Raw genomic sequence first — 22,270 nt, 5'->3', positions numbered from 1 at the left:
TCCTGACTTGGAAATATATCGCCGTTCCTTCATCGTCACTGGTTCAAAATCCTGGAACTCCCTCCCTAACAGCACTGTGGGAGTACCTTCACCACACGGACTGCAGCGGTTCATGAAAGTGGCACACCACCACCTTCTCGAGGGCAATTAGGGATGGGCAATAAATGCCCACATCCCGAGAATGAATTACTTTTTCAAAATAGCTCACTGCTCCTCAGTGGAGACCTCTTGACACCGTGCTGGTGCAGCACCTCTTTATGTTGGGTGCGGAGATGGACCCTCTGTTACAGCCAACAGTTCATCCGACTCCCAAGCTGAATGGTATCTGTCACTTCTTGTGTCAGCCAGTGGCTCAGTTGGTACTGAGGGAGTGCTGCACTGTCGGAGGTGCCATCTTTTGGAGGAGACGGTAAACCGAGGCCCCGTCTGCTCTCTCGGGTGGATGTTAAAGATCCTGTGGCACTATTTTGAGGAAGAGCAGGGGAGTTCTCCCCGGTGTCCTGGCCAATGTTTATCCCTCAATCAACATAACAAAAAAATAGATTATCTGGTCATTATCACATTGCTGTTTGTGGGAACTTGCTGTGCGCAAATTGGCTACACTTCAAAAAGTACTTCATTGGCTGTAAAGTGCTTTGAGACGTCTGGTGATTATGAAGGGCGCTATATAAATGCAAATCTTCTTTCTTTCTTTCACCCTCTGAGGGTGGCTGGCTGTGGCATTAGCCTGAGAGGGAGCCACTTCATCTCGCTCTGCCCTGGTTGACTGGATATAAACACAACAGGGAAATTCCAGCTTATGTTCACTAGGATGTTACCAGGGATGAAAGGAGACTTGAGCAGTGTGATTTTTTTTCCATTAGAGTAGAGAAGACTATGGGGTAGATTTTGCCGAACCTGTCGGGAAGAAGGCGGGACTTCCCCTTTCGGGTTTTTGACCCGCCTACTTCGACATCCGGCCAATCCGCGCGATTTTCCCTTGATTGACCTTGTTGAGCCCGCCCAGCGGGCTCAGCAGGCCAATTAAGGGCCACCCGGCAACAGGTGATGTCACAGACTGAAATTTCATCTGTCAAGAGTTCTTGACATGAAATATCAGTGTCTCACAACTGTTTGAAGCTGTGAAACACTGACACTCTGAGTTCTAAGCTGAGTCATTCTGCACAGACTCAGTTGGAACTCTCACTGGCACTCAAAGCTGAAGGCTGTCACTTTTGACAGATCGCAGCCATTCAGCTTTCAGTTCCGGCTGAGTGATGCGCTCCCGACGGCTACAGGAAGAAAGGCTGCTAAGGTAAGTACAGGTAAGTAAAAGTTCTTTACACACTTTAGACACACCAAACACACTTACCTTTGCACTCATGCACCCATCACTCACCTGAGCGCCAACATCGCGACCCCTCCAACTCCGTCAACCCGACGGCCCGCCTGCTCTACCTGGCGTGGTTTGGAGCCGTCAGGAAACCCACACGAAACCCCTCAAAATAGGGATTAGGCTAAAAACTGCCTGTTAACTACCTGGCACTAATCCCTTCCCGCCTGGTTTCGGCGGGTCCCAGTGCGGGGCGGGTACCCGCCGCCCCTGAAACGTACGTGGGGGCGGGGTTTTGGGCGGGATGGTGTCGGGACCCCCAAATTCGGGACTTTCCCCCCCCCCACACGCCTGAAACCCCGCCTGACGGCTCCCTGAAAATCTAGCCCTAAGAGTTGAGATCCTCCAAGACTATGAAGGGTTTTGATAGTGGAAATGATAATATACTGGATTAGATATTCAACTTGCCCCGTTTGGGCATAAACTTCCTCGTGTTCCAAAAATGGGCACGGCGACCGAGTGGTCCTGGTATTGGACTAGCAATCCAGAGATTCTGAGTTAAAATCTGACCATGCAAGTTGGGAAATTGAGTTGATTAAATCTGGTCGGTTGTGGACAGGCGTCAGGTAAAATAACCATGAAATCTGCCGGATTGCTGTTAAAAACCTAACTGGTTCACGAATGTCCTTCAGGGATGGGAAACAGTCATTTTGAACCAGTCTGGCCTACACCTGACTCCAGTTCCACACCACATGGCTGGTTCTTAATACCTTCAGGGCAACTAGGGAGGGCAATAAATCTGGCCATTGTAAAATTATCCGCTGGCACAAATAGGTTTACAGAAGCACGTCCAGGGTATTTCCTTGCAATGTGCGGCTTGGAACTTTCCAAAATGTTCACCCAGGATCAGGGGCTCACTGTTCCGTCTAAAGGCTCTCTCGAGGCCCCATTATGCACCTGTCCCTTTAAGTATGAAAAGCCCTTTTCAGGCTTGCCGTTCTGCACCAGCTGGGAGGCCTCAGCGCCCCACCCGTGCAGTGCCCGGGCTAAATCCAGAATGAAGCTCGAGATGAAATCCAGGTATGCTCAGTGTGGACATTAGGTGCAACTGCTACTTCTGCGTGTTGCTCACATGTTGCTCCTGTTTCCATGGGCACCACGATAATTGGCTCCAATGTCTCTATATCCCAAAGCACGGAACTGCATGGAAAGAATTCAATTTAAAAAACATTAGATTCCCTGGTTTTCATTTTAGAAATGAGAAACTCGACAGTGGAGTCCAAAGCAAGACTGGTGACAGCCCTAATCATAAAGAGTAAGAATTGCAAACCTGCTCTTTTTTTTTAAGTTGAAATTTTACTTTTTAAATTCGTAATTCTGAAATACTGAAAGGGTTGGAGACAGACTGTGTGAAGGGCAGGAGCACAGAGTGCAATGTGGAAATGCGACCACAGGGGGCAGCAGTGGTTAGCAGAGCCAGCAGAGTCATTGCTGTGCAGGCTCTGTTTTGTAACATAGGATGGAGCTGCTTACAGAATGAGGGAATAGCTGAGTGCCTTAGAGGGGCATCGCAGTTTTCTGAATTGTCACATAATCCCTAAATATAGTGGCCCAGAAATTCGGTTTGGGGGCTTCCCGCGGGTGCAAGCCCCCGACCTGCACTTACCTAGCGCGCCGGCCGTTGAGCTGTGGGCCCGCGTGGGATTCCGATCCTGGGCCTCCTCCAACTGCCGGCGCGCAGTGCTTGCGTATCCCAGGAGCGCAGTTAGTTCGAAGCGTCCCCTGGGATCACGTGGGCCATGGAGAGCCAATGGTAGCAGGGAATGCTTCATTCATAAGACCTGTCAAACCTATAAATACTATAAGCCCCAAAACATCACTAAATCTTCAAATAAAATTTTTTAAAAATCACATTTTTAAAATAAACTATAAATTACATGAAATAACTATTTTAAACAATAATTTAAATTTTTGAAAAAAATAATTTTCTTTTCTAACGGGGCTAAAAATACCTTTCTTTAAAGTATTTAAAAATAATAAACCTGTGGAAAAAATGTTTTAATTTTAATTAATTCACCACTTACCTTGTAAAAAGCAGGCCTTGCAACTACTTTTTACATGTCTAACTTCTGGAGACTTACCCTCCCAGGAAAACCTGCAAAAAAAACGTAAGTTCGATGCGCACGCGCAGTCTCTCCTGCGCACGTGTTCCACCTCATAACCCCTTCTTTCAAGGGAACGGAAGTGCTGGTTTCCCGCGCATGCGCAGTGCATGCGCGAAACCAGCACTTCCATTGGGCTTACGGGTGAGTACCCCGTGCGTACTCACCCGTGGAGACCCGAATTTCTGGGCCATTCTCCGATAAAATAATGTTCGTATGAATGGACGCGGAAGAGCTTTATTATGTTGCCCCACCAAACAGAGCGCTTAATTTTGGCAATTGCCAAAGCTCCCAGATATAATAATACGCGTATAAATTTGCGTTTCAAAACTCTTTTTATGAATTAAAAAGTTCCTTGCCTGCTAACTATTTGAGTCTGTGGATGTTAAATGAGGCAAATTAAGCCGCGTGACAAGTTACACCCGTGCCGGAGAGATAATGGGAAGGAAAGCTGCCATTTTGAAACACTTCTAGACTAGGATTGTTACGATTCTGCAAGCTCTGACCTTGTAGAGAGCCTTTGGTGTAGGATACTTTGGGGCTGGCAGTCTGACTGTCAATCCCTCCTGTGAGTGGGGCTGACTGCCTCTCTCACCATCACGTTATCCTGCAATCGAGTTCAGTTGATTTGGGCCAGGGCGTTCCTCATGGCTATTAAGAACACAGCGGCATCAATACATGTTTTCTTTTTTAACAGGATTACACCCACTCTATTATATAATTTACGGATTTGCCGGATCTCCCCAGGCTTCAAGTGTGCCTAAAATTAGCTCTGGTACCTAGGCTTGGAACCAAGTTCCTCATGTGACCACCTATAATCCCTGAGCGACCCCTGCACCAGGAACCATTTGCAGGCTGCCTGCATCTATGGTTGTCCACAATACCTCGGATGTGCTTGCGTTAAATTGTTCATGGATCTACGTAGCATATCACACACAACCTTTAAATGGACATACTCTAAACCTAAAATACAAGTTGAACACTGAATAAAACAGTAATATCACGGTTTAGATTAACAATGAAGTAAAATCGCACAGCAGAATATTGTAACACAGCTCAGAGGTTAGTAAGGTCAGCCCCAGCTTATTAAAAATTGTTCTAAGGATCTATAATAAATGGGCACTAGCAAAATTGCTGTTCATATATTCCAAGAAAGGTACATGACACGTGCTATGAATCAGAACAGATTTATTTTCTAACCCTCACACAGAAGCTTTGACTTTGCACCTTAAATGTCAAGTCTCGTTGAAAATGCTAAAGCTTTGTTCTGCTTTTTGAAACATTTCCTGCCTTTGCATTTGCCATTCAATCCAGGCGAAAATGGAAAAAAGAGGAAGAAAAAAAATTGTGGCCGTCCTATTTATAGTTTAAAGAAAGGAAAAGGCTGCGATGTCGGCAGGAAAAACTAAGTTCGGAAAGAATAGGAGGAAGTGTGACTGCCACTAAGCCAAACAATCTGGAGCCAATAGAGCTCACAACCGTTGGAAACGCTCCGCACAGCCCTCGGCACAGACGTGGGATGTGGGTCGCCCAGGACATCGATCTCTCGCCATACTGGACTGATGCTTTATGGTGAACCTGTACTTCAGTCTGGCTTTCAATAACAGAAGGTTGGCCCGTGCTGTGTGGTGCCTGCCTTGAAGAACAAGATATTGGATTGAATGTGTGAAAACAGGTAGCACCAGGGAACGAAAAGGAGTGAAGTAAGTCTTTCATTTGATCTCAGATATGTTGTTATGTGTGGGGGGAGGGGGGGGAGGGAAGGGGCGGGAGGGGTGGGGCAGTAAACCTCTGTTACTGGGCAACACCGTCAAGCTTACACAACCAGAACAGTTTAAACAGTGCAAAGCTGCTCCCAGAAATACCCAATGCTGCCACATTCTACCCAAAAAAGGGGAAAGGAATCCTATCATGAAGTTGAACTGATTTTAAAACTGTTTTTTTTTTTAAAAAACACTAAGCTGATAATTTAAAGGCAGCACCCACACAGTGAGGAGAAACATTTAAGCTGCCTCATATCCCCTGTCAGGTTAAGGTGTACCTACTGGTTTTGTTACATCCCTTGGATTTATTTGGGGTGGGGGAGAGGATTTGGCACGCAACGAGCTTTGAAGTCAGCAGGAGATGGAAGTGAATGGGCTGCTAACACGGTGCAAACGCTTGCCATATTCACTAGCACGTGATAGCAGGTGGAGCTGTACTCTGAGGGGTGCGGATGGGGAGAGATCGTCAGGGCATCTCCCTCTCTCCCTCTCCCTCTCCCTCTCCCTCTCCCTCTCTCTCTCTCTCTCTCTCCCTCTCTCTCCCTCTGTCTCTAGCCAAAAGATATTTGAAACATTAAAGAATTGAAATGCATAGTTTGTCCATTTGACGTGGATCATTTTTTCCAACAGCACATGGGCCGTTTGCACACACTCGGTAAATCTGCAACACAGATGCGGTAGAAAAAAGCTACGGAGAACCGGCCTCCAGTGAGTTTTCATTGGAGACGTTACAACAACAACTTGTATTTATATAACATAGTAAAACGTCCCGAGGCGCTTCACAGGAGCGTTATAAAACAAAATTTGACACCGAGTCACATAAGGAGATATTCGGGCAGCTGACCAAAGCTTGGTCAAAGAGGTAGGTTTTAAGGAGCGTCTTAAAGGAGGAAAGAGAGGTAGCGAGGCGGAGAGGTTTAGGGAGGGAATTCCAGAGCTTAGGGCCGAGGCAGCTGAACGGTGGAGCGGTTAAAATTGGGGATGCTCAAGAGGCCAGAATTAGAAGAGCACAGATATCTCGGAGGGTGAGGGGCTGAAGGAGGTTACAGAGATAGGGAGAGGTGAGACCATGGAGGGATTTGGAAATAAGGATGAGAATTTTAAAATCGAGACGTTGCTTACCTGGGAGCCAATGTAGGTCAGCGAGCACAGGGGTGATGGGTGAACGGGACTCGGTGCGAGTTAGGACACGGGCAGTCGAGTTTTGGATGAGCTCAAGCTTACATAGGGTAGAATGTGGGAGGCCAGCCAGGAGTGCGTTGGAATAGTCAAGTCTAGAGGTAACAAAGGCATGGATGAGGGTTTCAACAGCGGATGAGCTGAGGCAGGGGCGGAGTCGGGGAATGTTACGGAGGTGGAAATAGGCGGTCTTAGTTATGCTGCGGATATGTGGTCGGAAGCTCATTTCGGGGTCAAATATGACACCAAGGTTGTGAACAGTCTGGTTCAGCCTCAGACAGATGCAAGGGAGAGGGATGGAGTCAGTGGCTAGTGAACGGAGTTTGATACCAAAGACAATGGCTTCAGTCTTCCCAATATTTTAGTTGTAGGACATTTCTGCACATCCAGTACTGGATGTCGGACAGTCTGACAATTTAGCAACAGTGGAGGGGTCGAGAGAGAAGCTGGGTGTCGTTAGCATACATGTTGAAACTGACGGATGATGTCGCTGAGGGGCAACATGTAGATGAGAACTAGGAGGGGGCCAAGGATCGATCCTGGGGGGACACCAGAGGTACCGATGTGGGAGCGGGAAGAGAAGCCATTGCAGGTGATTCTCTGGCTACAATTAGATAGTTAAGAATAGAACTAGGCATTTGCAGTCCCACCCAGCTGGACGACGGTGGAGAGGCGTTGGAGGAGGATGATGTGGTCAACCGAGTCAAAGGCTGCAGACAGATCGAGAAGGACGAGGAGGGGTAGTTTACCTTTGTCACAGTCACATAGGATGTCATTTGTGACTTTGATAAGAGCCGTTTCGGTACCATGGCGAGGTGGAAACCTGATTGGAGGGATTCAAACATGGGGTTCTGGGAAAGATGGGCACGGATTTGGGAGGCGACAACCCATTCAAGGACTTTGGAGAGGAAAGGGGGGTTGGAGATGGGGCGGTAGTTTGCAACGATGGCGAGGCCGAGGGTTGGGAGTTTGAGGAGGGGGTGATGGCGGCAGATTTGAAGTAAGGGGGACAGCACCCGAGGATAGAGAACCATAATAGTATCAGCTAACATAGGAGCCAGAAAGAGAAATTGGGTGGTCAGCAGTTTAATGGAAATAGGGTTGAGGGAGCAGGAAGTGGGTCCCACGGACAAGATGAGCTCGGCAAGGGCATGAGTGGAGATCGGAGAGAAACTGGAGAAAGATGTGAATTCAGGGCTAGGGCAGGGGGGAACCTTAGAGGAAGATTGGCCTAGTGGGCTCGGAGAAGAGAGGGAAGCAGCAGAGGCGGCTGATCAGATTGTCTCAATCTTAGTGACAAAGAAGTCCATGGGCTCCTCGCATTTGTTGTTGGAGGTGAGGGTGGAGGAGACAGGGGAGAGCGGTTTAAGAAGACAGTTTGCAGTGGAGAAAGCAATCCGGGGGTTATCTTTCCATTCCAGAATGATTCTGGAATAGTGAGCAATTTTGGCTGACGATAGTAGGACCCAATAATGCTATGTGGTCCAGCCAGACCTGGAAAGCATTAGCTGATAGTATGCACTGGGGATAGTCCCCGTGCAGAACTCCAGGTACTGGCTGCCGCATTTCCTACATTACAACAGTGACTACTCTTCAAAAGTACTCCATTGGCTGTAAAGCGCTTTGGGACGTCCTGAGGTTGTGAAAGGCAACATAGAAATGCAAGTTTTTTTTTATTCGTTTACGGGATCAGGGTGTCGCTGGCAATGCCAACATTTATTGCCCATCCCTAGTTGCTCTTGAGAAAGTGGTGGTGAGCCGCCTTCTTGAACTGCTGCAGACCGTGTGGTGAAGGTACTCCCACAGTGCTGTTAGGTAGGGAGTTCCAGGATTTTGACCCAGCGACGATGAAGGATCGGCGATATACTTCTAAGTCAGGATGGTCTGTGACTTGAAGGGGAACTTGGAGGTCGTGGTGTTCCCATGCGCCTGCTGCCCTTGTCCTTCTAGGTGGAAGAGGTCACGGGTTTGGGAGGTGCTGCCGAAGAAGCCTTGGCGAGTTGCTGCAGTGCATCTGGTAGATGGTACACACCGCAGCCACGGTACGCCGGTGGTGGAGGGAGTGAATGTTTACGGTAGCGGATGGGGTGCCAATCAAGCAGGCTGCTTTGTCCTGGATGGTGTCGAGCTTCTTGAGTGTTGTTGGAGCTGCACTCATCCAGGCAAGTGGAGAGTATTCCATCACACTCCTTGCTTGTGCCTTGTAGATGATGGAAAGGCTTTGGGGAGTCAGGAGGTGAGACACTCGCCGCAGAATACCTAGCCTCTGACCTGCTCTTGTTGCCACAGTAATTATGTGGCTGGTCCAGTTAAGTTTCTGATTAATGGTGACCCCTGGGGTGTTGATAGTTTGGGATTCGGCGATGGTAATGCCATTGAATGTCAAGGGGAGGTGGTTAGACTCTCGCTTGTTGGAGACAGTCATTGTCTGGCACTTCTGTGGTGCGAATGTTACCTGCCACTTATCAGCCCAAGCCTGAACGTCGTCCAGGTCTTGTTGCATGTGGGCATGGACTGCTTCATTATCTGAGGAGTTGCGAATGCCGCTGAACACTGTGCAGTCATCAGCGAACATCCCCATTTCTGACCTTATGTTGGAGGGAAGGTCATTGATGAAGCAGCTGAAGATGGTTGGGCCTAGGACACTGCCCTGAGGAACTCCTGCAGCGATGTCCTGGGGCTGTGATGATTGACCTTCAACCACCACAACCATTTTCCTTTGTGCTAGGTATGACTCCAGCCAGTGGAGCGTTTTCACCCTGATTCCCATTGACTTCAGTTTTACTAGGGCTCCTTGATGCCACACTCGGTCAAATGCTGCCTTGATGTCAAGGGCAGTCACTCTCACCTCACCTCTGGAATTAAGCGCCTTTGTCCATGTTTGGACTTTGGCTGTAATGAGGCCGGGAGCTGGGTGGTCTTGGCGGAACCCAAACTGGGCATCAGTGAGCAGGTTATTGGTGAGTAAGTGCCACTTGATAACACTGTCGATGACACCTTCCATCACTTTGCTGATGATTGAGAGTAGACTGATGGGGCGGTAATTGACCGGGTTGGATTTGTCCTGCTTTTTGTGGACAGGACATACCTGGGCAGTTTTCCACATTGTCGGATAGATGCCAGTGTTGTAGCTGTACTGGAACAGCTTGGTTAGAGGCGCGGCTAGTTCTGGAGCACAAGTCTTCAGCACGATAGTTGGGATGTTGCCAGGGCCCATAGCCTTTGCTGTATCCAGTGCGCTCAGCCGTTTCTTGATATCACGTGGAGTGAATCGAATTGGCTGAAGAATGGCTTCTGTGATGGTGGGGACCTTGGGAGTAGGCTGATATGGATCATCCACTCGGCACTTCTGGCTGAAGTTGGTTGCAAATGCTTCAGCCTTGTCTTTTGCACTCATGTGCTGGGCTCCACCATCATTGAGGACGGGGATATTCATGGAGCCTCTTCCTCCCGTTAGTTGTTTAATGGTCCACCACCATTCACGACTGGATGTGGCAGGACTGCAGAGCTTTGATCTGATCTGTTGATTGTGGGATCGCTTAGCCCTGTCTATAGCATGCTGCTTCCGCTTTTTAGCATGCATGTAGTCCTGTGTTGCAGCTTCCCCAGGTTGGCACCTCATTTTTAGGTACGCCTGGTGCTGCTCCTGGCATGCTCTTCTACACTCGTTGTTGAACCAGGGTTGGTCCCCTGGCATGGTGGTAATGGTAGAGTGAGGGATATGCCGGGCCATGAGGTTACAGATTGTGGTGGAATACAATTCTGCTGCTGCTGATGGCCCACAGCGCCTCACGGATGCCCAGTTTTGAGCTGCTAGATCTGTTCTAAATCTATCCCATTTAGCACGGTGGTAGTGCCACACAACACGATGGAGGGTGTTCTCATTGTAAAGACGGGACTTCGTCTCCACAATGACTGTGTGGTGGTCACTGCTGCCAATGCTGTCCTGGACAGATGCATCTGCGACAGGTAGATTGGTGAGGACGAGGTCAAGTAGGTTTTTCCTCTCTTGTTGGTTCCCTCACCGCCTGTCGCAGGCCCAGACTGGCAGCTATGTCATTCAGGACTCGGCCAGCTCGGTCAGTAGTGGTGCTACTGAGCCACTGGTGATGGACATTGAAGTCCCCCACCCAGAGTACATTCTGTGCCCTTGCTACTCTCAGTGCTTCTTTCAAGTGGTGTTCAACATGGAGGAGTACTGATTCATCAGCCTTTCTTTTCTTTTACTGTATTACAAAGCCAATCGCCTATCTTTCCAGATTCCTTCGCTTTCCACAGCAGCACACTCATATGCAACAGTTTATGTGTTAACTGTGTAGGCAAGGTCTCTGTTGCTGGGGAAGGGAGCGAGTAAATTGACACTGAGAAGTTTACAAATTCTACAGAAACTGAACAAAAATTTCTGCTGGTTTCAACTTGTTGGGAAGAGGTCAGTCTGTGATAGTCAAGGATAATTTCCCACGTTACTGGGATGAGAACTGGGCCCAAAGTAACCCCAGTACAGCTGTTTCAGGTCTGTTCAAGAAGATGATCTTTTCATCGTGTTCATCACCACACTCATGCACAAAATGGCATTGTGTCCTGATGCACATCAGTAGGGTAACTTTGTCTATTTCCTCATCATTTCTTATTGTCTCAGTGGCCTTTTGTCTGTGGCTACAGCTACAGTGACAATGATAGGTGTCTTTATGATTCATACTCGCTAGTATGCAGGGAGGTGCCTGATTCCTGCTAGTCTTGTAGGAGGAGGCGTCTGAGTCTGTTAGTCTAGTGTAGAGAAAGGGAGGGTTTTTACTGGGTATTTGATATTCCGGGGAGAGGCTACTCCTGAGTCCTATTGATGTAAATGTTGAGGTGTTACCATGGGAAAGCTGACAGTATAACCAGGAAAACAATACCGTAAGATCAATCTAAGGAAGATAATTGGCCGTCATAGTGTTGTCCTCACTCAAAATGATGATCGGCATCGTAACTGCACCCTTTGCATGTCTCTGCTTGCCTCCAGTGGGACTAAGTGGCACTTCCGAACTCTGTTTGAAAACCTTTAGCTCCTAACTGCAGAGTTTGAGCAGTACTTGAAATGTTAATTGGAAAGCAATGGCTGATTTGTTGAGAGATTGGTTTCGGAATGTAATTACTATCGTCAACTCAATTACACGTACATAGCCAGGAGCTCTGGCTTGAAGTCTCGGTCGACAGCCTCATTAAGAGAAGGTAAACTCTTGAGTTCAAACTCGTAGGATGGCGAGTAATCTATCCATGGGCAGTGGGAACTGATGGTGCAGGGAATGACAATGAAGGTGGAAGAACCCTGCAGAGAGTCAATGAAAGGGCTTTGGGAACCCACTGTGTTCTTTATTTCCCAACAACGTTTAATGCCAGAAGAACAATTAATAAGGATGTTCAACCATGATCTGTATACACCTTCTCATTCCTTATTACTATAATTATAATGGGAAAGCCTACCGAGCAGCGAAGGACATCTTAAATTTAGACGGCCCAGTCAGACAGCTGGTATTTTGACTCTGTCATATGCAAGTATGAGCTAATCAATCAGATGACCAGATGTTTGTACACCTTCTAGGTTAGGTTGTTGTGGAGTACTGACATGAAGACGGATTATGTGTCTTTTTATATAACAAGAGGATGGCTTTAACATACAATGGAAAATGAATCACACAGATGGAACGCCATCTTCTGATGTAATGTTCAGATGTTGTGGCTAAAATTGATTGGCTTTGGAATAACATATTCTTCATGTGCTTCTCAGCTGTATGTAGTCCGTTCAGGCTTCCTGGCTATTGAACAGAAAAAATGTTGATTGTCGTTCTGTAGCTTGAATTGTGCCTCATTTTAGTACCTGGACATCTAACGTGGGAAATGTAAGTGATTCACTTTTCCGGTATTGAATAAGCCTCATCTTATCCCATAGATCTCGCACTGTACAAAGCTGGACCCCACAGAGTTTGGGTTAGAGGTTTGTCGTCTGTTTCGGGCACTAGATATTTGATACTCCCTATTTGGTGTTGGCTGTTATTTGTTCGATGCTGTGCATTGGATATTCGATACTATCTATTGAGTGTTGGGTTCTGTGTATTGGGGATTCGATACTGGTTATTGAGTGTTGGGTTCTGTGTGTTGGGGATTCGATACTGGTTATTGAGTGTTGGGTTCTGTGTGTTGGGGATTCGATACTGGTTATTGAGTGTTGGGTACTGTGTGTTGGGGATTCGATACTGGTTATTGAGTGTTGGGTTCTGTGTGTTGGGGATTCGATACTGGTTATTGAGTGTTGGGTTCTGTGTGTTGGGGATTCGATACTGGTTATTGAGTGTTGGGTTCTGTGTGTTGGGGATTCGATACTGGTTATTGAGTGTTGGGTTCTGTGTGTTGGGGATTCGATACTAGTTATTGAGTGTTGGGTTCTGTGTGTTGGGGATTCGATAGTGGTTATTGAGTGTTGGGTTCTGTGTGTTGGGGATTCGATACTGGTTATTGAGTGTTGGGTTCTGTGTGTTGGGGATTCGATACTGGTTATTCAGTGTTGGGTTCTGTGTGTTGGGGATTCGATACTGGTTATTGAGTGTTGGGTTCTGTGTGTTGGGGATTCGATACTGGTTATTGAGTGTTGGGTTCTGTGTGTTGGGGATTCGATACTGGTTATTGAGTGTTGGGTTCTGTGTGTTGGGGATTCGATACTGGTTATTGAGTGTTGGGTTCTGTGTGTTGGGGATTCGATACTGGTTATTGAGTGTTGGGTTCTGTGTGTTGGGGATTCGATACTGGTTATTGAGTGTTGGGTTCTGTGTGTTGGGGATTCGATACTGGTTATTGAGTGTTGGGTTCTGTGTATTAGGGATTCGATACTGGATATTGAGTGTTGGGTTCTGTGTGTTGGGGATTCGATGCTGGTTATTGAGTGTTGGGTTATGTGTGTTGGGGATTCGATACTGGTTATTGAGTGTTGGGTTCTGTGTGTTGGGGATTCGATACTGGTTATTGAGTGTTGGGTTCTGTGTGTTGGGGATTCGATACTGGTTATTGAGTGTTGGGTTGTGTGTGTTGGGGATTCGATACTGGTTATTGAGTGTTGGGTTCTGTGTGTTGGGGATTCGATACTGGTTATTGAGTGTTGGGTTCTGTGTGTTGGGGATTCGATACTGGTTATTGAGTGTTGGGTTCTGTGTGTTGGGGATTCGATACTGATTATTGAGTGTTGGGTTCTGTGTGTTGGGGATTCGATACTGGTTATTGGGTGTTGGGTTCTGTGTGTTGGGGATTCGATACTGGTTATTGAGTGTTGGGTTCTGTGTGTTGGGGATTCGATACTGGTTATTGAGTGTTGGGTTCTGTGTGTTGGGGATTCGATACTGGTTATTGAGTGTTGGGTTCTGTGTGTTGGGGATTCGATACTGGTTATTGAGTGTTGGGTTCTGTGTGTTGGGGATTCGATGCTGGTTATTGAGTGTTGGGTTCTGTGTGTTGGGGATTCGATACTGGTTATTGGGTGTTGGGTTCTGTGTGTTGGTGATTCTATACTGGTTATTGAGTGTTGGGTTCTGTGTGTTGGGGATTCGATACTGGTTATTGAGTGTTGGGGTCTGTGTGTTGGGGATTCGATACTGGTTATTGAGTGTTGGGTTCTGTGTGTTGGGGATTCGATACTGGTTATTGAGTGTTGGGTTCTGTGTGTTGGGGATTCGATACTGGTTATTGAGTGTTGGTTTCTGTGTGTTGGGGATTCGATACTGGTTATTGAGTGTTGGGTTCTGTGTGTTGGGGATTCGATGCTGGTTATTGAGTGTTGGGTTCTGTGTGTTGGGGATTCGATACTGGTTATTGAGTGTTGGGTTCTGTATGTTGGGGATTCGATACTGGTTATTGAGTGTTGGGTTCTGTGTGTTGGGGATTCGATGCTGGTTATTGAGTGTTGGGTTCTGTGTGTTGGGGATTCGATAGTGGTTATTGAGTGTTGGGTTCTGTGTGTTGGGGATTCGATACTGGTTATTGAGTGTTGGGTTCTGTGTGTTGGGGATTCGATACTGGTTATTCAGTGTTGGGTTCTGTGTGTTGGGGATTCGATACTGGTTATTGAGTGTTGGGTTCTGTGTGTTGGGGATTCGATACTGGTTATTGAGTGTTGGGTTCTGTGCGTTGGGGATTCGATACTGGTTATTGAGTGTTGGGTTCTGTGTGTTGGGGATTCGATACTGGTTATTGAGTGTTGGGTTCTGTGTGTTGGGGATTCGATACTGGTTATTGAGTGTTGGGTTCTGTGTATTAGGGATTCGATACTGGATATTGAGTGTTGGGTTCTGTGTGTTGGGGATTCGATGCTGGTTATTGAGTGTTGGGTTATGTGTGTTGGGGATTCGATACTGGTTATTGAGTGTTGGGTTCTGTGTGTTGGGGATTCGATACTGGTTATTGAGTGTTGGGTTCTGTGTGTTGGGGATTCGATCCTGGTTATTGAGTGTTGGGTTGTGTGTGTTGGGGATTCGATACTGGTTATTGAGTGTTGGGTTCTGTGTGTTGGGGATTCGATACTGGTTATTGAGTGTTGGGTTCTGTGTGTTGGGGATTCGATACTGGTTATTGAGTGTTGGGTTCTGTGTGTTGGGGATTCAATACTGATTATTGAGTGTTGGGTTCTGTGTGTTGGGGATTCGATACTGGTTATTGGGTGTTGGGTTCTGTGTGTTGGGGATTCGATACTGGTTATTGAGTGTTGGGTTCTGTGTGTTGGGGATTCGATACTGGTTATTGAGTGTTGGGTTCTGTGTGTTGGGGATTCGATACTGGTTATTGAGTGTTGGGTTCTGTGTGTTGGGGATTCGATACTGGTTATTGAGTGTTGGGTTCTGTGTGTTGGGGATTCGATGCTGGTTATTGAGTGTTGGGTTCTGTGTGTTGGGGATTCGATACTGGTTATTGAGTGTTGGTTTCTGTGTGTTGGGGATTCGATACTGGTTATTGAGTGTTGGGTTCTGTGTGTTGGGGATTCGATGCTGGTTATTGAGTGTTGGGTTCTGTGTGTTGGGGATTCGATACTGGTTATTGAGTGTTGGTTTCTGTGTGTTGGGGATTCGATACTGGTTATTGAGTGTTGGGTTCTGTGTGTTGGGGATTCGATGCTGGTTATTGAGTGTTGGGTTCTGTGTGTTGGGGATTCGATACTGGTTATTGAGTGTTGGGTTCTGTGTGTTGGGGATTCGATACTGATTATTGAGTGTTGGGTACTGTGTGTTGAGGATTCAATGCTGGTTATTGAGTGTGTGCTACAGAGGATTACATAGGATATATGGCACAGAAACAGGCCATTCAGCCCAACCAGTCCATGCCGGCGTTTATGCTCCACTCGAACCTCTTCTCATCTTTCCTCATCTAAATCTGTCAGCCTAACCCTCTATTCCCTTCTCCCTCATATGCTTGTCCAGCCTCCCCTTAAATGCATCTATACTATTCACTTCAACCACTCCCTGTGGTAGCGAGTTTCACCTTCTCATCACTTTTTTTTTAAGACGTTTCTTCTGATTTCCCTGGATTTCTTGGTGACTATCTTATATTGATGGCCTCTAGTTATGCTCTTCCCCAGGAGTGGAAACACTCTCTCTGTATCCACTCTATCAAAACCTTTCATAATTTTAAAGACCTCTATTAGGTCACCCCTCAGCCTTCTTTTTTCAAGAGAAAAGAGACCCAGCCTGTTCATCCTTTCCTGATATGTATATCCTTGCATTTCTGGTATCATCCTTGTAAATCTTCTCTGCACCCTCTCCAGTGCCTCTATATCCTTTTTATAATATAGCGACCAGAACTACATGCAGTACTCTGAGTGTGGTCTAACTAAGGTTCGATACAGGTTTAGCATAACATTCCTACTTTTCAATTCTATCCCTCTAGAAATAAACCCTAGTGCTTGGTTTGCTTTTTTTATGGTCTTGCTAACCTGTGGCGCAACTTTTAGTGATTTCTGTAGTTGTACTCCGAGATCCCTTTGTTAACATAAGAAGTAGGAGCAGGAGTAGGCCATACAGCCCCTCGGGCCTGCTCCGCCATTCAATAGGATCATGGCTGATCCAAAACTAGACTCATGTCCACTTCCCTGCCCGCTCTCCGTAACCACTAATTCCCTTATCAGCTAGGAAACTGTCTATCTCCGTTTTAAATTTATTTAATGTCGCAGCTTCCACAGCTCTCTGAGGTAGCAAATTCCATAGATTTACCACCCTCTGAGTGAAGAAGTTTCTCCTCATCTCAGTTTTGAAATGGCAGCCCCTTATTCTAAGATTATGCCCACTAGTTCTAGTCTCACCCATCAGTGGAAACATCCTCACCGCATCCACCCGATCAAGTCCCCTCACAATCTTATATGTTTCGATAAGATCGCCTCTCATTCTTCTGAATTCCAATGAGTAGAGGCCCAACCTACTCAACCTTTCCTCATAAGTCAACCCCCTCATCTCCGGAATCAACCGAGTGAACCTTCTCTGAACTGCCCCGAGAGCAAGTATATCTTTTCTTAAATCTGGAAACCAAAACTGTACGCAGTATTCGAGGTGTGGGTTCACCAGTACCCTGTATAACTGCAGCAAGACTTCCCTGCTTTTATACTCCATCCCCCTTGCAATAAAATCCAAGATTCCATTGGCCTTCCTGATCACCTGCTGTACATGCATACTAACCTTCTGTGTTTCATGCACCAGGACCCCCAGATCCCTTTGTACTGTAGCACTTTGCAGTTTCTCCAACTTGCTCTTTGATTTTTTCGGCCAAAGTGCATAACCTCACACTTTCCAACATTATATTCCATGTGCCAAATTTCTGCCCACTCACAGCCTGTCTATGTCCTTTTGCAGGTTTTTTATGTCCTCCTCACTCACTGCTTTCCCTCCCATCTTTGTATTGTCGGCAAACTTGGATATGTTGCACTCGGTCCCTTCCTCCAAATCGTTAATATAGATTGTAAAGAGTTGGGGTCCCAGCACTGACCCCTGCAGAACACCACTAGTTACTGATTGCCAACCCGAGAATGAACCATTTATCCCAACTCTCTGTTTTCTGTTAGATAGCCAATCTTCCACCCATGCCAGTATATTACCCCCAATCCAGTGATTTTTTATCTTGTGCAATAATCTTTTGTGTGGCACCTTGTCAAATGCCTTTTGGAAGTCCAAATACACCACATCCACTGGTTCCCCTTTATCCACCCTGTTTGTTACGTCCTCAAAGAATTCGAGCAAATTTGTCAAACATGACTTCCCCTTCATAAAACCATGCTGACTCTGTCCGATTAAATTATGCTTATCCAAATGTACTGTTACTGCTTCCTTAATAATGGACTCCAACATTTTACCAACCACAGATGTTAGGCTGACAGGTCTATAGTTTCCAGCCTTTTGTTTACCTTCCTTTTTAAATAAAGGCGCTACATTAGCAGTTTTCCAATCTGCTGGGACCTTTCCTGAATCCAGGGAGTTTTGGAAAATTACCATCAATGCATCCGCAATCCCTACCGCTACTTCTCTCAAGACCCTAGGATGTAAGCCATCAGGTCCAGGGGACTTATCCGCCTTTAGTCCCATTATCTTACCGAGTACCACCACCTTAGAGATTTTAATCGTGTTTAGCTCCTCCCCCCCTATAGCCCCCTGTTTGTCCAGTGTTGGGATATTTTTAGTGTCCTCTATTGTAAAGACTGATACAAAATATTTGTTCAGCGTTTTTGCCATCTCCATGTTCCCCACCACTAATTTCCTGGTCTCGTCCTCTAAGGGACCAACATTCACTTTAGTCACCCTTTTTCTTTTTATATAACTGTAGAAACTCTTGCCATCTGTTTTTATATTTTTGCTAGTTTACTTTCATAATCTATCTTCCCTTTCTTAATTAATCTTTTAGTTATTCTTTGTTGGCTTTTAAATGCTTCCCAATCTCCTATCCTCCCACTAGATTTGGCTACTTTATATGTCCTTGTTTTCAGTCGGATACTATCCTTTATTACTTTACTTAGCCACGGATGGCTGTCTTTTCTTTTACGCCCCTTTTTCCTTAGTGGAATATATTTTTCTTGAAAGTTGTGAAATATCTCCTTGAATGTACACCACTGCTCATGTACCGTCTTACACCTTAATCTATTTTCTCAGTCCACTTTAGTCAACACTGCTCTCATACCTTCATAGTCTCCTTTATTTAAGCTTAGTATGCTGGTTTGAGATCCAACTCTCTCACCCTCCAACTGAATTTGGAATTCAACCATGTTATGGTCACTCATTCCAAGGGGATCCTTTATTAGGACATTTTTTATTAATCCTGTCTCATTACACAGGACCAGATCTAAGATTGCCTGCCCCCTGGTTGGTTCAGTAACATACTGCTCAAGGAACCCGTCTCTAATGCACTCTATGAACTCTTCCTCAAGGCTGCCCTGCCCAATTTGATTTGTCCAGTCAATATGAAAATTAACATCCCCCATGATTATAGCTGTTCCCTTATTACAAGCCCCAACTATTTCCTGATTTATACTCCGACCAATAGAGTTGCAACTGTTAGGAGGCCTATAGACTATGCCCACTAGTGACTTTTTCCCCTTATTATTCCTTATCTCCACCCAAACTGTTTCACTATCCTGATCCTTTGACCCAATATCATTTCTCACTGTTGCAGTGATTCCATCCTTTATTAACATAGCCACCCCACCTCCCTTTCCTTCCTGTCTGTCCTTCCTAATTGTCAAATACACCTGGATGTTTAGTTCCCAGTCATGGTCACCTTGCAGCCATGTTTCTGTAATGGCCACCAGATCATACCCATGTGTAGTTATTTGTACCGTCAACTCGTCTATTTTGTTACGAATGCTGCGTGCATTCAGATAAAGAACTTTTAAATATGTTTTGTGACAATTTAATCCTGCTTTTACCCCCTTTACTACTTTACCTTTATCTTTATATACATTCTGTCCCTTCCTGACACGCTCTGGTTTTTAATTCCCCCACTGCTACCTTGCTCTATTGCCCTCTCCGCTGACATTTTTATTTTTCGCTCTCTTGAAACCTCCCCCGCACTAATTAGTTTAAAGTCCTCTCTACAGCCCTAGTATTCGATTCGCCAGGATTCTAGTCCCAGCACTGGCCAAGTGAAGTCCGTCCCAGCGGAACAGCTCTCTCCTGTCCCAGTACTGGTGCCAGTGTCCCAAGAAGCAAAACCCATTTCTCCCACACCAGTCTTTGAGCCACGCATTTAACTCTCTGATTTTATTTACCCTAGCCAAATTTGCTCGTGGCTCAGGTAGTAATCCAGAGATTATTACCCTTGTGGTTCTGTTTTTTAATTTGGCCCCTAGCTGCTCATATTCCCTCAGCAGAACCTCTTTCCTTGTCCTATCTATGTCATTGGTACCAACATGGACCACGACAACTGGATCCTCCCCCTTCCACTCCAAGTTTCTCTCCAGCCCAGAGGAGATGTCCTTAACCCTGGCACCAGGCAGGCAACACAGCCTTCGGGCCTCTCGCTCTTGGCTGCAAAGAACCCTATCTATCCCCCTAATGATACTATCCCCTACCACTACAACATTTCTTTTTACTCCCCCCACTTGAATGGCCCCTCATTCCACGGTGCTGTGGCCAGGTTGCTCATCCTCCCTGCAGTCCCTGTTCCCATCCTCACAGGGAGTAAGAGCCTCGAACCTGTTGGACAAGAGCAAGGGCTGCGGCTCCTCCAACACTACCTCCTGGATCCCCGTACCTGCCTCACTCATAGTCACACCCTCCTGTCCCTGACCACAGACTACATCTGCATCAGTTAATCTAATTTGTGTGACTACTTCCTGGAACACAGAGTCCAGGTAACTCTCCCCCTCCCTGATGTGTCGCAGTGTTTGAAGCTCGGACTCCAGCTCATCAACACGTAGTCAGAGTTCCTCGAGCAGCCAGCACTTACTGCAAATGTGATCACCGTGAACGTCAATGGTGTCCACCAGCTCCCACATATTGCAGCAGTAACACATCACCTGCTCTGCCATTCTATGTAATTAATTAAATTTATTATTATTATTTTTAAATACCCTCTGCCCCGATTCTAGATGATGAATATCATACCTCTATTTAATTGAACTTACCAACTTATAAAGGTTTAAAAGGGAAGGAAAAGTACTCACCAACCAGCCAATCACCTACCAGCTTGGCTGTGATGTCACTATTGAATTCTGACCTCCCTTTGGAATGTTGCCTGTGGAGCTTGTTTAGGCTGCCTCGCCTCGCTGCTCCGACTCAACACCTGCTGCTGCTCCCAGCTGCCTTGACCGGGCCTCGCCTCGCTGCTCCGCCTCCACGATGTTTGCTAATCCTGAGGCTGGCAGGAAAAACGAGACGAAAACAGAACAGAAACTGCACCTCACACCTCACTTGCCCGAATTCTTTCATTTACCTAAACTCTCAGAAGCACTCTCTGCTGCTAGCACTCCATGCTGCTTGCACTAACACTGGTCTTTGTTCATCTACTCCACCTAGACTCGCACCCTCCAAGTGATAAGTGACCACCCTATTCTTCCTACCAAAATGTAATACCTCACATTTATCTATGTTGAACTTCGTTTGCCAATTATATGCCCATTGTGCAAGTTTATTAATGTCCTCCTGTAACTTGTTGCAGTCCTCCTCAGTATTAACTATCCCCCCAATTTGGTATCATCCGCAAATTTAGAAATTGTGTTTTTGATTCCAAAGTCTAAATCATTAATGTAAATTGTGAACAGCAGTGGTCCCAGCACTGATCCTTGTGGAACACCACTACCCACCTTCTGCCACTGTGAATAGCTACCCTTTACTCCTACTCTCTGCTTTCTGTCCTGAAGCCAGCCAGCAATCCCGTGACTCTGCATTCTCTGACCTTGTTCATCAGTCTATTATGGGGTACCTTATCAAAGGCCTTTTGAAAATCTAGATAAATTACATCTACTGCATTACCACTGTCTACTCTCTGTTACCTCTTCAAAAAATTCAGTAAGGTTGGTCAAGCAAGATTTTCCCTTTTGAAATCCATGCTGACTATTCATTATTATATTTTTGGTTTCTAGATGTTCTTCTATCCTCTCCTTTAGTAGGGATTCCATTATTTTTCCTATCACCGATGTTAAGCTGACTGGTCTATAATTCCTTGGACATGTTCTATCCCCCTTCTTAAATATCGGTATTATGTTAGCTGTCCACCTGTCCTCTGGCACTCCAACTTCTTCTAACAAATTATTACATATGCCTAGTAATGCCTCTGCTATCTCTTCTCTAGATTCTTTTAAAATGCGTGGATGCAATCCATCCGGACCTGGGGTTTTATCCTCTTTGAGTTTGATTAGTTTATTTAATATATCCCCTTTTTAAATTTTAAATGCACTTATCTCATTACTCATCTCATCATCCAATGTCATGTCCACCTGTTCTATCTCCCTGGTAAATACTGAAGCAAAAGAATGATTTAATATCTCTGCCATCTCTCTATCGTTACCTGTGGTATTATCCTGTCTATCCCTTAATGGCCCTATTCCCAGCCCAACCTTCCTTTTTTTTATTGATGTGCCTGTAAAATATTTTACTATTTTGTTTTATGTTCCTTAATAATTTAATTTCATAGTTCCTCCTTGCCTTTCTAATTGTTTTTTTCAACTTCTCTCCTAATCCCTTCGTATTCTCCCTTATCATGCACTCCTCTGCTGTCTATGTACTTAATGTCTCTTTCCTCACCCTCAATTGTTCCCTTATGTCTTTGTTCATTCATGGAGTCTCATCAGTGTTTAGTTTGTTCTTTCCTTTTAGCGGAATATATTTTTCCTGCACTCTGTTGAGCACCATTTTAAATGT

Source organism: Somniosus microcephalus, chromosome 3 (genome assembly GCF_052327205.1).
Source record: "Somniosus microcephalus isolate GS21.2 chromosome 3, FLI_Smic_1.0, whole genome shotgun sequence".
In the NCBI taxonomy this organism is placed as follows: Eukaryota; Metazoa; Chordata; class Chondrichthyes; order Squaliformes; family Somniosidae; genus Somniosus; species Somniosus microcephalus.
Note: the sequence above shows the minus strand (reverse complement) of the source record.